The following is a 15066-nucleotide window of genomic DNA, read 5'->3' as shown; positions in this document are numbered from 1 at the left end:
CCTCACGTCAACTTTCTGAGACCAAGGTGTGGCACAATGCATCTCAAGAACTTGGTGGACTCAAGGTGAGATGACTAGTGAGCTTTTATTCTTTTCTATGCCCCATACAGTATAGAAAAGCAAAACAAAATCAAATGTAACAGAAACTGAAATTCAACTCACATAACACACATACTGTACATACACACATGCCTCTGCCCCGCTCACTGAGAGAGAAAGAGAAAGAGAGAGAGAGAAAAACAGCATGTTAAATAAACATTCACAAATAACACTCCAGCTGCAGTCTCCTGCTAAACCACACCCCCACATGCCATACAAGGCATTGGAAGAATATTTTAAGGAGTGTCTGGAACAGGGTAGTATGCACCCCTCTATGCATCCCCATGCTTCAATACCCTGTATCATAGTGGTAGACACTACAGACAATGGTTCTGGACCAGTGTTATCCCGATAAAACTGTCAGGCCAAGATCAAATGGAGCAAAGAGCAAATGGTGTTAGCCATATAGAGTGGGGTCCAAAGGTCGGAGACCACATTGATTTTTTTGTTTTATTTAAAACTGAAAATAAACAGAAGGTTTTAGAATTTTGATCTAACATGGATCACCAGGTTTTGCACAATCTTGTGGAGTCCGTGTCAGCTCAAGTGCATGCTGACATTAAAGCAAAAAGGAGACACAACAACTACTAAGAAATTCATGCAAGTATTTCTACTTTTCACTCACATTGTTGGTGAAAATATCATTTATAATGAAAATCTGTGTTGAATTGAAAAAGAATGACAAACAGAAGCATTTTCATTAGTGTGCACAGACTTTTGGACACCACTGTACCTCTACTGATGCACTTTATTTCAGCCCTGTGGTTTCCATACCTGCCATTGCAGCCATTATTTGTGTGTTTGTTTATCAGGTTACAGATTCTCTGCACTCTTAAACTCATATAAGAGCTCCTTTATATAAAAACAAAATAGGGATGCACTGATATTGATACTGGTATTGAGTCTTGGCCTGATACTAAGGTCATTTACCTGTCCTTGTAATCATAAAAGATGCCCCAATGCCAACATCTAATACCAGGTGACACTATGACAAAAGGCTAGTGTATGCTGTCACACTAATGAACAGATAACATGAAATGACAGCCTTTCACATTTAATGATCAAAGCAAAGCAGACTGCAAACTGTGCTCTGTGAACATATCAAGAGGAGGAATTACATCATCTTCCTAGAATACAAGTCACCTGATAAAACATCTTAAACATAAAACTCAGCATGAGGAGCTCATTACTAGCAGCAAAGATGCATGCTAGGTGAGAAAAAATGTCCACAGACAACTCTGGATGAGTGAAAATAACAGCACTACCCAGTATGATGATCTTAAAGATCAGCTGCTATCACTCATTAATAACGAGGGACTCAGATGCCAAACCAAAACTTTATTTACTTTATATACAGAAGTGAAACAAAACCTGCTCTTCCACAATTCTCTACTCCATACAAGATAATTAATGCAGCCATCTAATGCACTACATTTAAAAATAACTATCTAACATTATGAAGTAGCCTATACGCATGAACACACACATGGGCACTTTTAATGAACACTGTTTAAATAAACAACGCTAAATAAAATGTTCAGTCATGTTCCTGATTAATAATGAAGGCCAAATCACTGAACCATGCTTTCTATGTGCTCATAAGTCATAATTTTACAAAGATGTTATGATTGTGCAACCTGTATCTGCATAGCAAAATGTTTATATGAAAGGATACTAGGATTTTAATCCAACTTGAGATTATTAAATATGCACAAATATACTTGTTACTGTACATAAATACAGTTGGAAGAAAACAGGCATCAAATCATCTCAGGCACTGGCATCTCCATACCCTTCTCCTAAGGTCTAATCACACACTTCCTGTTTTGTGATTACTTCCTGATCAATACAAGCATAGATATTAATACCCAGACTTTACTTTCCTTTTTTTAGCCCTGTTTTAGAAAACATATCAATAGCTGAGTGAGATCTGCCATCTGATAGTGGTATTTGGCACTGAAAAGAATATAGCACTTTACATTGTTTACAATTAGTACTAGTATTAGTAGTAGTTTACACTTAGATTGAATAATAGAAAAATGTATATTTTATTTGGACTTCTCTGCATTGTTGCACTAATAAGCATTTTTAGACAGTTAACAGCAGGTGTATCTCTTAATGACATTCATTATTATAAATAATATTATAATGTTAATATTATATTATACACTGTATTCCTCAAGTTTGACTAGTATTTTTATGATGGGTGATGATTTTATTGAATAATTCAAACTAGCGATCCCTGAGTGAAGCTACTCAAATCTAAAGTAATGACTTCTTTATACAGTATGACTTCATTTTGGAATAACACTCTACAAAGTTTACCCCCCCACCCCCCCACCCCTCATTTATTGTTTAGAAATAGATGACAATAAATAAATAAATAAATCACCCTTGACCTTTGCTGTGCTTTCTTGACAATTCTCTTGATATACTTTTTGGCTTATTCTGATCTATAGATTTCCTTGTACTTCAACATGTGCCTGGTTTGGCCTGTGTCTCATCGAGTCTCTGTCCTTTTATGTATTGACATATAAAAAGAAAAGTCTATTTCATTTATGAAAAAACTGCTAGGGATTGCATGATAGTTGAAAATTGCATCACGACTGAATGGTGCTTGTTGCCCCAAATTAGGGCAAGGCTGTGTATGTGCTTATTGAAGGTGCTTCAGTCCCAAGCAATTTGGGCATTGGTGTCATCCAGCCATCCAATTCCACGGGGGCCTGGTATAACAAACAACATGAAATGTTGTTGTGCCATGAAATACAGAAGAGTAAGAAATTGGAAAACATTGAAAAAAGTTTCACTTAGACAACAACTCACTTAGAATTTATGAATTTATGCACAGTTATGATATAACTTTACATAGCCGCCTTTCTGCTCTCTGAGGCAGTGGCAAATATCGAGAAATCAATACTAAAGTTACCCTCATCTAAGGTGCAGATCAATGCACTCTACTTCATGGTGCAGATTTTACCATGCAAGGATTTTTGAGTCCTTGGGAAAGAGGGTGTGGGTGTAGTAAGAGCCTTTTATAGGCTTTTGTTTTTTTAACTGTCTGAATTATATATTATATATGTATATATTACCAACTATCTTTGGTTTTCGCTTTAGATATTCCCTTTGATTTTGTTTGCCTTAACTTAATATCATATCAATGATATGAATTGGATTTGTTTGTATGAGTGTCTTTCAAGTTTGTAATGCTTCATTAAATCTGCACATGAATCAGAAACTTTAAAAACTCTAAACTCTGATTCTGTCTCATTACAGAGAGAGGGGGAGTGTTTTTTGTACAAGCAACAGCGCTTATGTTTCTAAACCAACAAAACAAGGTGGCTGCAGTTGAAATATTGAATCAAAACATTCTTGCTTTTACAAAATAACCTAACAAATAGACTCTTTAAACTTTTCCTTCATCAACAGTAACAGTAACCACTTTTATCCTGGTCAGGGTCACAGAGGATCCAGAGCTTATCTTGGGAATGCTGGTGTAACCCAGCCAAGGTTATACAATTATAGAATTATTCTGGAAATTATTTAATTTGACATGTAGGGCAATTATTATGATTACTTTATTATGATTCTTTCTTATTGTATTTTGGTTTATTTGTATTTTTCGTTATTATGGTCTTGACACTGTTGATTTGAGATTTGAGCCAATAGGAAGGCAAAGGGGAACGGAAGTCCCGCCTCCATGTAATATTTCTTTCGGCAGATGCCTACTTTTTTTCTTTTTCAATTGAGCCACGTAGCAGAACTGTCTGTTGTATCTCTTATATATCAAACTGAATCTTTGCATTGAAGCTTCCAGTGTATACTGCTGCATAATCTTTTTATTTTGTGTAGCAAGAACAGATTTTGTGAACAGGCCAGGTTTTTTGTGTGGATGAACAGTCTACTGCAGAGGATAGATACCAGACAGAGGAGACACCAGCAGAGCTCCTGGAACCCCTTTTCCTTGAAATACTTGATCAAGATTTCCCCAAATCAGGGAATGGTGAGTCACCCAAACAATTGCATGCAGAAGATTTGAACACCTCCCTCAGGATACCCGCCTATGCGGCAGGACTGACACAACTTGTGCATAGGATTTGAAACAGAAAGAACCCTTTTGTAAGAGAAAACTGTAAATCCATTTATTTCATTTAATTTAGTTCCATTTTATTGTGACTCTGTATTTTATTTTGATCAATGGTTCATAAGTAAAGCCGGCAACTTAACTGTACTTATCTTGTCCACTGGTCTCGATCCATTTGGTTATTTGTCAGTGCACCTCCCTCCGAATCTAGTACTGGTCCTATAATATGTGGTTAACTGGTATCATGCCTGTTACACTGGACACAATCGAGGAGAATTCTTCGCAGGACACCATGAACACATAGTCACATGCTCATTTACATCTAGGATCAATTTAATATTGCCAATCTACCTTACTGCCTGTTTTTGGACAGTGGGAGGAAACCGGAGAATTGGAGGAACCCTATTCAAACACAGGAGAACATGTCAGTATGAAACCAGGGCCCCTGGAGCAGAATGTCGCCCTCATAGAGAAACCTGTCAGAGAAAAGTAAACAGCTAAACACTCTGGTAGGTTAATGTAATCAAATTCCAGTCATTCCCATCTTCCTCATTTCCAACGTTAATTTATTTGCCACAATGCAATAACCAGCCTGGCCCTCTACTGATTGTGTTATGTGACATGTGACAATCAGGGCATTTCACATTAACAATGCAATCTATCTATCTTGGAAGAAGATGTGTCCCAATCTCACAATGTCTAAGAATGTTACAATGCACCTGCTAACATTTCATTTATTATTTTCAAGCATTGCACTGCCCTTCACTCACTTCTCACAACATTTGTTTAGAATTTCTTTAGCGAATTTCTGCAACCTATATCTTATAAAAATCCTAACAGTTTTCTAAATTGCTGTATATACACTTTGTTGTTATGTTTACAGCTTGAGATACAACGAGGGCTGTGCGCCTGTGAGAGCAACCACAAGCAGAAGTCACATTATGTGGAATGGGTGACAGCAGAATTAGCCTGCATGATGAGCATGTTTCATAAAATTGTCACCTTCCTGATAACGGCAGCCCAACAGAAATAGTCCCCATTCTCCTGATTACCCACTCATGCATTGCCTTATTCACTGGATGATTCAATATACTATACATGACACAAAACATTTGAGTGGTTGATGGTGTAGTTGGAAGGACCTTATCATATCCTAAATATATCCAGCTATTCTGGGGCTTGAATGTAGGTAATCCTGTGCATTAATTAATACATCACTGGGAGCAATCATTATTCGAGTTATAAGGGAGAAAACAGATCTAATCCTGTTTATTATAAACCCAGGCATGAGATAAAATATTAGATATTTTATGCTTGAATATCCTGTGTCGGTCACTGTATCATGCCGTTGCAGGCTAGTCCTATTATGATGAAGAAAATATTGTATAGTTTACCTTGCTGCTATTCACCAAAATATTCAATATCCATTTGGTCAAAACAATGTATTTGCTACAGTATTGCAGTGCTACTGTACAGCATTTGTCTATTACATAACAGTGTAACTTTGACACCTATACCTTTAGTAAATACTAATAACAAATATCTAGTTTAGTCTCATATTAATAATTTATTACTATGAATATTATATTATATGAAATTATGTTTTGTTAAGAGGCATGGTGTCTTAGTGGTTCGCACGTTTGCCTCGTACCTCCAAGGTTGGCGGTTCGATTCCTGCGGATGTTATCCCTGTGCTTCGGGGGTTTCCTCCAGGTACTCCAGTTTCCTTCTGCAGTCTACTGTATGTGTTGTAGGTCGATTGGCATTGCCAAATTGTCCGTAGTATGTGAATGTGTGAGATTGTGCCCTATGATGGGTTGACACCCTGTCCAGTGTGTCCCCTGCCTTGTGCCCTGAGTCCCCTGGGATAGGGGCCAGGATCCCTGCGACCCTGTGTAGGATAAGCAGTATGGAAAGTGAATGGATGGATGGATATTTTGTTAAACATCGTTAACAGATATTTTGTCAAAACTTCAAAAAGGCAATGTTCTGTGTCTTAATAAAGTTTCCACTCCATTAATTATAGAAACAGAAGCAATTCCAGGGCATTATTCTTGACTGATTTATCTTTCATCATCCAACAGACATGCACAGATTAATCTTTCTACTTCTCTGCTCGCTAACTCTCGCTGTAGATTTATACTGACTTGCTGCATTACCATACTCTCTCCCTTTTTAATTGCATCTTTCTCAATTTAATAGATGCAGAACATTGTTGTTATCTAATGGATGATAAGAGTTATCTTTCTCTTACTCACCCTGCACAATCCCTCTCCTGCCTGTCTGTCAATATATCCAGAGCAACAATGCCATTCATCTGTCTTGTAATGTATTCAGTAATTAAATTTCCATCAGTTTCTTTGTGCCACTTGATAATATGCACTCATCTGTGGAGAGAAGGGTCTGAAAGACAGTTCAAGTGTCAGTTTGTCCTTCTCCATCTCTGTTGCTCTGTTTCATTTGAAACACTTAGAAAGGGAATGATATGAGTGGGCACATGCCCATGAATCCACTCTATAATATACTTTTCAATATATTTCACTGTATTTGTCATGTAAAGGAGGCACCGACAGAAGCAAGTGCAGGTTATGAAGTTTAATCCAAAAACACCAAGTCCAAAGGGTAACTCCAAATCTCACAACTTTAAACAGGCAAGGGTCATACTATCAGGCAAACAGGTATAAACTAGGCTAGGCAGAGAATCGAAGTCATCAGAGTAAACAAAGTCCAAAAGCAGAATATCGACACTTAGAAAGACTTGGTTATGACAGAGACAATAGCAACTGAGTGTATACTTCACAAAGGCATTGTGTTCAAACAGTCTCTTTTATGTGAGGTGTGACTGCGAGCGTAAATGGGAACATGTGTCCCATTATGTAATATGAAACTATTTATATATGAATGTTTAATAAATGTATTATATGAATGTAACTAAATGGTAAATGGCGCACTTATATAGCGCTTTTATCCAAAGCGCTTTACACTGTGTCTCATTCACCCATTCACACACACACACTCACTCACACACAAACACGTCAATGGATGCAGAGCAGCAATGCAAGGCGCTCACTTGCCATTGGGAGCAACTTGGGGTTCAGTGTTTTGCCCAAAGACACTTCGGCATGTGGAACCACAGCTGAACCACAGCTGCCCCCTGTGTGCTACCTATACAGAATATAAATGATTATTTACATAATTGTGACAAGGAGGAGGGAGAAGCCAGGTTGTGAGGATGCACACCTGGCACTGATTTGGCTAATCAGTGGGAGAGAGAGAGATAAAGCTGTGGCTGGAAGTACCAGGGAGGGAGAGGGAGAGAGAGAGAGAGAGAGAGAGAGAGAGAGAGAGAGAGAGAGAGAGGGAGGGAGGGAGGGAGGGAGGGGCACATGTGCTTTATCTTTGGCTTACATTTGTGTGTTTTACATTATGTTTGAGTTCTGTTGTTTATTAAACTTTACGTTTATGTTCAGCCGGTTCCCGCCTCCTCCTTGGCCATTGTAAAGTTTGTTACAACAATAAAGAAACTATATGTAAAATAAAGAAAAAACTAAATACCATAAAGTGTGTGATTAAGATTTTGGGTCACCACAAACAGCCAAAATAGTTTCAGTCACCTTTGCATAGATTTTACAAGTCTCCAAGACTGTAATGGATGAAGGAACACTATTCTTCCAAAAGATATTCCCTCAGTTGCTGTCTTGATGATTGTGCTGGAGAGTACTGTTTAACTCATCAGTTCAATTGGATGACGGTGAAGGTCATACTCATCATTCAGTGAGCCTTTGTGCCCTGTGGATGAGGGTATTATAATCCTGTGAGAGACCTCTTCCTTCAGAATAGAAATGTTTCATCACAGGATAAAGGTGATCAATCAGAATAACTTTGTACAATGTTGCAGTGACCTTTCACTCAAAGAGAACAAGTTTGCCCCAACCTACGGCATCAAAATGCTCCTTACAGCATAATAGCCACCAGTTTTTCCTTTGTCATCCATTGTATACTCAATAATGAAAACATTGATTTTCAAAAGGCTTTGTACGTGTAATAATTTTTTTACACATATAGTCGGGTCCGTAAGTTTTGGACAGTGACACAATTTTTGTAATTATGCCTCTGTACACCACCACAGTGGATTTGAAATCAAGCAATCAAGATGTAATTGAAGCTTAGACTTTCAGCTTTAATTTAATGACAATCATTATCTACATTGTTAACGTTAACTGTTTAGGAATTGCAGGCATTTTTTTACAGAGTCCCTCTATTTTCCCAGGCTCAAAAGTACTTTGACAATTGACTGATAAGCAGTTTCATGGCCAGATATGGCCTGTTTCCTCATTATTTCATTTTAGTAGCTGTTCATGGGAACTCTCAATATGCGGTCCAAAGAGATGTCAGTGCAAGTGAAGGAGGCCATCATTAGGCTGAAAAAACAAAACAGACCTATCAGAGAGTTAGCAGAAACTTTATGAGTGGCCAAATCAACAATTTGGTACTTTCTTGAAAAGAAGGAGTGCACTGGTGAGCTCAGCAACACTTAAAAGGCCTGGAAGATGACGGAAGACAACTAAAGTGGATGATCGCAGAATGATTTCCTTATTGAAGAAAAACCACTTCACAATGTCTAGCCAAGTCAAAAACACGCTGGAGGAGGTAGATGTATAATTGTCAAAGTCTACAATCATGAGAGGCCTTCGTGGATGTAAATATAGAGGGTTTACCTCAAGATGCAAATCACCGGTAACTCTCAAGAACAGAAAGGCCAGATTAGACTTTGCTAGAAAACATCTTGATTACTTCATTTAAAATCCACTGTGGTAGTTTACTGAGACAAAAGTCCAAATACTTGTGAACCTGACTATATATGGCAAATGGTAGGAATTGCAGTCTTCTTGGCTATGATGTTACAGGCTTTTCACACCTGGATTTGGTTTGGTTCCTGCAACCTCTCAAACTCTGTCAGCATGGCTAGACAGCCACAGTACATACGTTCAGGTCTCTCTGTTCAATCAGGTTTGATTCCAATCAGTCCAATCAACTCCAGTCAGGTTGAATGGCTGATTCACTCATAGACATTCTCAGACTTGAAGTCATCTTGGCTGTGTGTTTTGGGACATTTCCTGTTGGAATCAGTCTGTGGTCCTGATGAGCAGGTTTTCCTCAAGTTATTTCCCCCTCAATTTTGACAAACCTGTCAGTTCCTGCTAATGAAAATCATCCCTGTAGAGATGGAACCTAGGTGATGAGTGGTGCCTGGTTTTCTCCATTTGTAGTGCATGGTGTGAGTTTGGGAAATACATTTTTTAAAACAAAATGTATTTCAAAAGTTTCATGAGTTGAACAAGTCATATTTTGCAAATTGATATCTGTTGTTCTACTTTGTGATTTTTTCCAGCAGGATTTTGATAGTTTTTAAACTTTTATAGAAAGCTTGTATAAGCTAGAACATATTATCTGTACAATCCGAATGTATTCATATTCAGTTACATCCCTAAGACATAGAAATAACATCTCTGTCAACATGGTGTGTGAATTCTGGCTAAGACATTTCTACATCACTCCAGTTCATTATCAATTTACCTAGAGATGTCTGTGGGGTTTTTTAATTCAGCTTGCATAGATATTATTTTTGTTTGAATCTGCCCACAATATTTCTAACCAATTTACTTGAAAACTATATAAATTTAGTTGATAAACCATATGAACTATTCACACAGCGATATAATATAATTGCATATATGGTTTAATTTCACAATATGGCTTCCACCTTCATTATTCAGCAGCTTATAGAATAGCACTTGATCCAGCACATCCTATTATTAACATAGCCAATTATTACGTATTTTATTTTTTTAAATATTGTGCACTGACAGCACAAATTAATGAAGTCACAAGATCATAAATTGAATTATTCAACATCCATTTAGTCTAAAACAATGCATTTGCTACAGTGTTTTAGACATGTGAAAACTGAGCAACACAGGTTTATAAAAAAAATTATTTATAGAACAATAATTGGCACCCCATGAATTCATATGTGAAGAATATATTTGAAGTATATTCCCATTGATATTTTACATTTTTTAGTACACCTGGGTGAGTAGGAACAGGAAATCATTCAACAATGACCTCGTGTTTCACAGGGGTATAAATATGAGGAAACACATAGGCTAAATTCCCTTAGTTATTCATAACAATGGGTAAGACCAAGGAATATAGCTGTGATGTGCAGCAAAAGGTTGTTGAGCTTCACAAAATGGGAAGTGGCTATAAGAAAATAGCAAAAGCATTGAAAATGCCCATTTCCACCATCAGGGCAATAATTAAGAAGAAGTTCCAGTCAATTGGAAATTTTATTAATCAACCTAGAATTAGACGTGTGTCTATATTGTCTCAACACACTATGAAGAGGATGGTTCGAATGGCCAAAAAATCTCCATGAATCACAGCTGGAGAATTGCAGAAGTTAGTTGTGTCTTGGGGTCAGAACACCACCAACATCAGCACAAGTTGTTTGGAAGGGTTTCAAGAAAAAGTCCTTCTCTCATCCAAAAACAAACTCAAGCATCTTCAGTTTGCCAGACACTACTGGAACTTCAAACGGGATTGGGTTCTATGGTCAGATGACACCAAATTAGAGCTTTTTGGCAATAAACACATAAGGTGGTTTTGGCGCACACAGAGAGGTAGCCATATGGAAAAGTACCTAATGCCCACAGTTAAATATGGTGGTGGCTCTTTAATGTTTTGGGGCTGTTTTTCTGCCAGAGGACCTGGACATTTTGTTAGGATACATAGCATCATGGACTTTATCAAATATCAACAGATCTTAAATGAAAACCTGACTGCCTCTGCCAGAAAGCTTAAAATGGGCTGTGGTTGGATCTTCCAGCAGGACAATGATACAAAACATATAAAATCCACAAAAATGGTTTACTGACCCCAAAATCAAGATCCTGCCATGGCCATCCCAGTCTCCTGACTTGAAACCCATAGAAAACCTGTGGGGTGAACTGAAGAGGAGAGTCCATCAGCGAAATTTGAAAGATCTGGAGAGATTCTGTATGGAGGAATGGTCTCAGATCCCGTGCCATGTATTCTCCAACCTCATCAGACATTACAGGGCTAAGAGCTGTTATATTGGCAAAGGGAGGTAGCTCAAAGTATTGAATAAAAAGGTGCCAATAATTGTTTTACACCTATAATTAACAAACATATAATAGGTCAGATTGGCCTGACCTATTATAAAATTAAATTAAACTATAGATTTCCACTGTCAAGTTTCATACTTTGGCACAAACACAAACAGGCATTCTGTCCACATGACTTGAAACCCTCTGTACCATGATCTGAATAGTGAGAAGAGTATGCTCATCCTTTGACAGCAAAAGAACAAGTGATCTAAAGTTTTTTCCCTGCCAAAAAAGAGACACTCTCTGCTTCTAGTGGGGTTGATGTGCCAAGTGTTTGTTTGTGGCCATGGACTTCATGAACTCCAGCCCCATGGACTACCCATCACTGTAGATCAGCTGTACGCTTCTCAATTGGCACTTTCTACAGAGATCTCCAGCAGCCTTGTGGGGAATCTGGCACCAACAATCCTGACCACCATCACTATTTCAGTCTAACTAGAGAGCCTCTGTACACAACCTTAACACAGGTTATGCATAGTGCTTTTTGGGAGGCATTATCAAACTTTGTCAGTTGTAGTGTCTGGAATGCTAGAAGAGCTTCCTCTTCTTGGCACCATCTGAAGTGGACCTCCAATGCAGCTGAACATTTCGCTTCTCAGTATGAAGCGACTGGGATGAAAATCCGCACATCCAAATGTGAAGCCCTGGTTCTGTCTCAGAAAAGATTGGGATGACTTGGTCATTATTCAGGCATTCATCTTCAGTAAACAATTTACCCTACTCAGGGTCATGGTCGATCTACTGGAGGCTATCAAGTGTTCATAGGACCATAGTTACCTTTGTACCTAGCATTCTATTTTATTTACAGAAATAAATACATTGAGGATATAAATTTTAAATGTATGACTTTATCCCTAATGAGCAAGCCACAGGCGACATTGGTGAGGAAAATCTCTCTGAGACGATGAGGAGGAAACCTTCAGAGGAAAAGACTCAAAAGGGAGCCCATCCTCATCTGGGTGACACCGGATAGTGCAATTATAAATGAATCCCTTCTACATGGTCAAAAGGTGCAATTGTGTTACCAGGAACTTCATCACAGATTTCACATGAAGTCTGTTTTGTGGGACTTTTACCACATATGTACACTTTGTAAGTGTTGAATTTAACACATAAAAGCACCATGCTTTTCTGTATGCTCCTATCATGGTGCATATCATGGCTCATTCTCAATTTGGCCTTGAGCAATGCATCTGCTGTGTGATGAATCCCCCCCATCACCCTGTTATCTCCAGCTTAGCATCTCCTTTATTTATTCACCAGCTTCACCAGATGCTGCACAAGAGAAAGGACAAATTGATGCAGGGGGATGTAGAGGTGTAATGGTGCTGTAAAACATAAAGGCTCAACAGCAGAAAACAATGACATAGTGGAAAAGAGAGATGTTCTTTGAGTATATCTAATTTTTCATGGTGAAAATCGATGTGTTATGTGTATATTGTATTGCAATAATGAAGAACCTGTGCTTGTTCTGAGTGCAGAATCAGAGATGTGATATACTGAACATGATACACGACTTCCCGAAATAGACGTAGTTTTGATATCAAACTCTGAAGTTTAATTGTTGTGATTTTTATATAGAGACAAGGAGGTCATAGGCTTCAAGCTACAGGTGTTTTGTTATGGATGATGCAACTTACACCACTAAAAAAACCTAACAATAATAATGTAATGTTAGCAAGCTAATATGTAAAAGACATAAAATAGCTAACACACCACACACCAAAGGAGATCCTTGACATTCTGTTGCTGATTGCGATATAAGAAACAGTAGTGTTTTTGTTTTCATAATTTTTTTAGACAGTGAAATTTTATTTCCCTAAAGTACATGATCCAAGAAACAGAAGGACAGAAGAACCAAAAACAAAAATGTGGAACTATTATAGTGTATAGTTTCTTAAGAAGAACATCTTCCAGTCTGCTTGTTTCCTAACAAAAAGGTATGTAAATCTGCTCCATGCCCAATTTCTCAGTTTAGCCAGCTTATTTGAGAAACAGCTGAGCTCACTGAACAGGCTCACATTTCTTTCAGTAGCTACTCTCCAAGAGGCCCCATCTTGGCTCACCAATAAACATACAAGCCATTCTCCCTCTCTTCTACCAGAATGACAGACGTTGTGAGAAATTATCTGTCTGTTCCTGGTCTATCAACCGTCCCCAAAGCACCAGAAAGTCTGAATTATTTCCCTGTTTTCTCTCATGGCATCCATATTTCAACATAAGAGCCCCACAGACAACTTTAGACCTATTATGATTCTCCATTCTGAGAGCTAAATGACCCTTAAAATGTCACTGGAGATAGAGCTGAGTCATCTTTAAGAATCCACCTTCACCAGTGGTGTAAAAGTGTAACTGCAAGATAAAGACATGCTACAGCACTTTCTCTATTTCTACACTGCTTTCACCATTTGTATGAAATGATAATAACAATTGTTTTGGCCTATAAACTTAAAACATTTTAATGGCTCTGGTATGACAAACAAGAACTGGAAGTTGTACTGTACCACACTGGTGATTGAGTTCACAACACAACAACATCTTCAGAATGACAGGTTTCAGTGATATGCTCATTAGGAACAGGCAGGAAATGTGATTCTAGGTCAGGATTCCTTTTATGAGTTGCTTTGTAACAACTAGATAAAAAAAAACTTTAACTTGTTACTAATCTCTATTGTGTAATGTCGATAATAGGTTATGGCAAGATTATGGCACAATATTGGTGACTTTTCAATGCTCACATGAGGGGCTTTATCAGCTTTATCGCTGACTTATGATGGTCACATGGTATTGCCAAATAACTTCTCTTGGTGGGCTGCATGGTACATTACACCCATAATGCTAAAGATTCTGTATATATTTGGTTATAACTGTAAATTTGGATTAGTGTCAAAATGTAATTAGTAGTGCCCTAAATGCCATGCAACAGTTTACACATATATCAAGGTAGTTAGAACTATAAGATCTGGTTAAAAATGTCCAGTATGGCATGAGTTTATCCTTTGCTTTATGAGCTAATTCTAAAGATGGCCAACAGTGACAGCATGGCAGTGCTGGAGCTTGAACCCCTAACCTTGTGAACAGTAACCCAGAGCCTTAACCATTGAGCCACCACTGCCCTTAACACACACATGAATAGCCTAATTTCAAACCGCCATGACCCTGACTAGGCTGTTACTAAGGATGAATGAGTGAATGCTGTAAATGCATCCTGCAGCAGCACACATTCGTGATAATTTAGTAGAATATGATTGGTCCTACAAGCTTCATATCTGACTGCTTGCTCATGCTTTCTGGAAAGTAAAACCCTCCCACTCATGCCAAGAAATGAATAGTGTGTTTTCTACATCTATAGGCCTATTTGTAAATAGAACTCATTATCTGTTCATTCAGAATAATATATTTATATTCTGTCACATCCCTACTTCATATAAACAGTATGTATGAGTCCAGAATTGCTCCTGATCCAACGCAACCCTAAACAGGATAAAGCGATGACTGAAAGTGAGTGCGTGAGTGAGTCCAGTATTTTAAATTGCCATCCTTATTACCATTTAACACACTTTTAAGGCATACAAGCCTTATTTTTCTTTTAATGGAGGGATAATATATTCAGAAGTTCAATCATGTGGAACTCATTTTGCCATGATTTGCTGAAAATCTTTAGCCAAACGTTTTAAACATGTAAAGGCATTTAAG

General features: G+C 37.9%; 1 long non-coding RNA gene across 1 annotated transcript; it reads left to right on the top strand.

Annotated features, from left to right (window-relative positions):
- The first annotated feature begins 3638 nt into the window (after nucleotides 1-3638).
- On the top strand, nucleotides 3639-7429 carry LOC124628741 (uncharacterized). Its single transcript, XR_006983375.2, has 3 exons — nucleotides 3639-4099; nucleotides 4554-4689; nucleotides 5064-7429. It is a non-coding gene; the product is annotated as an uncharacterized LOC124628741 (long non-coding RNA).
- The last annotated feature ends 7637 nt before the right edge of the window (nucleotides 7430-15066 follow it).

The sequence above is a fragment of the Ictalurus punctatus genome, chromosome 12 (assembly GCF_001660625.3).
Source record: "Ictalurus punctatus breed USDA103 chromosome 12, Coco_2.0, whole genome shotgun sequence".
NCBI classification, from domain to species: domain Eukaryota; kingdom Metazoa; phylum Chordata; class Actinopteri; order Siluriformes; family Ictaluridae; genus Ictalurus; species Ictalurus punctatus.
This window is presented reverse-complemented; position numbering and strand designations above follow the sequence as displayed.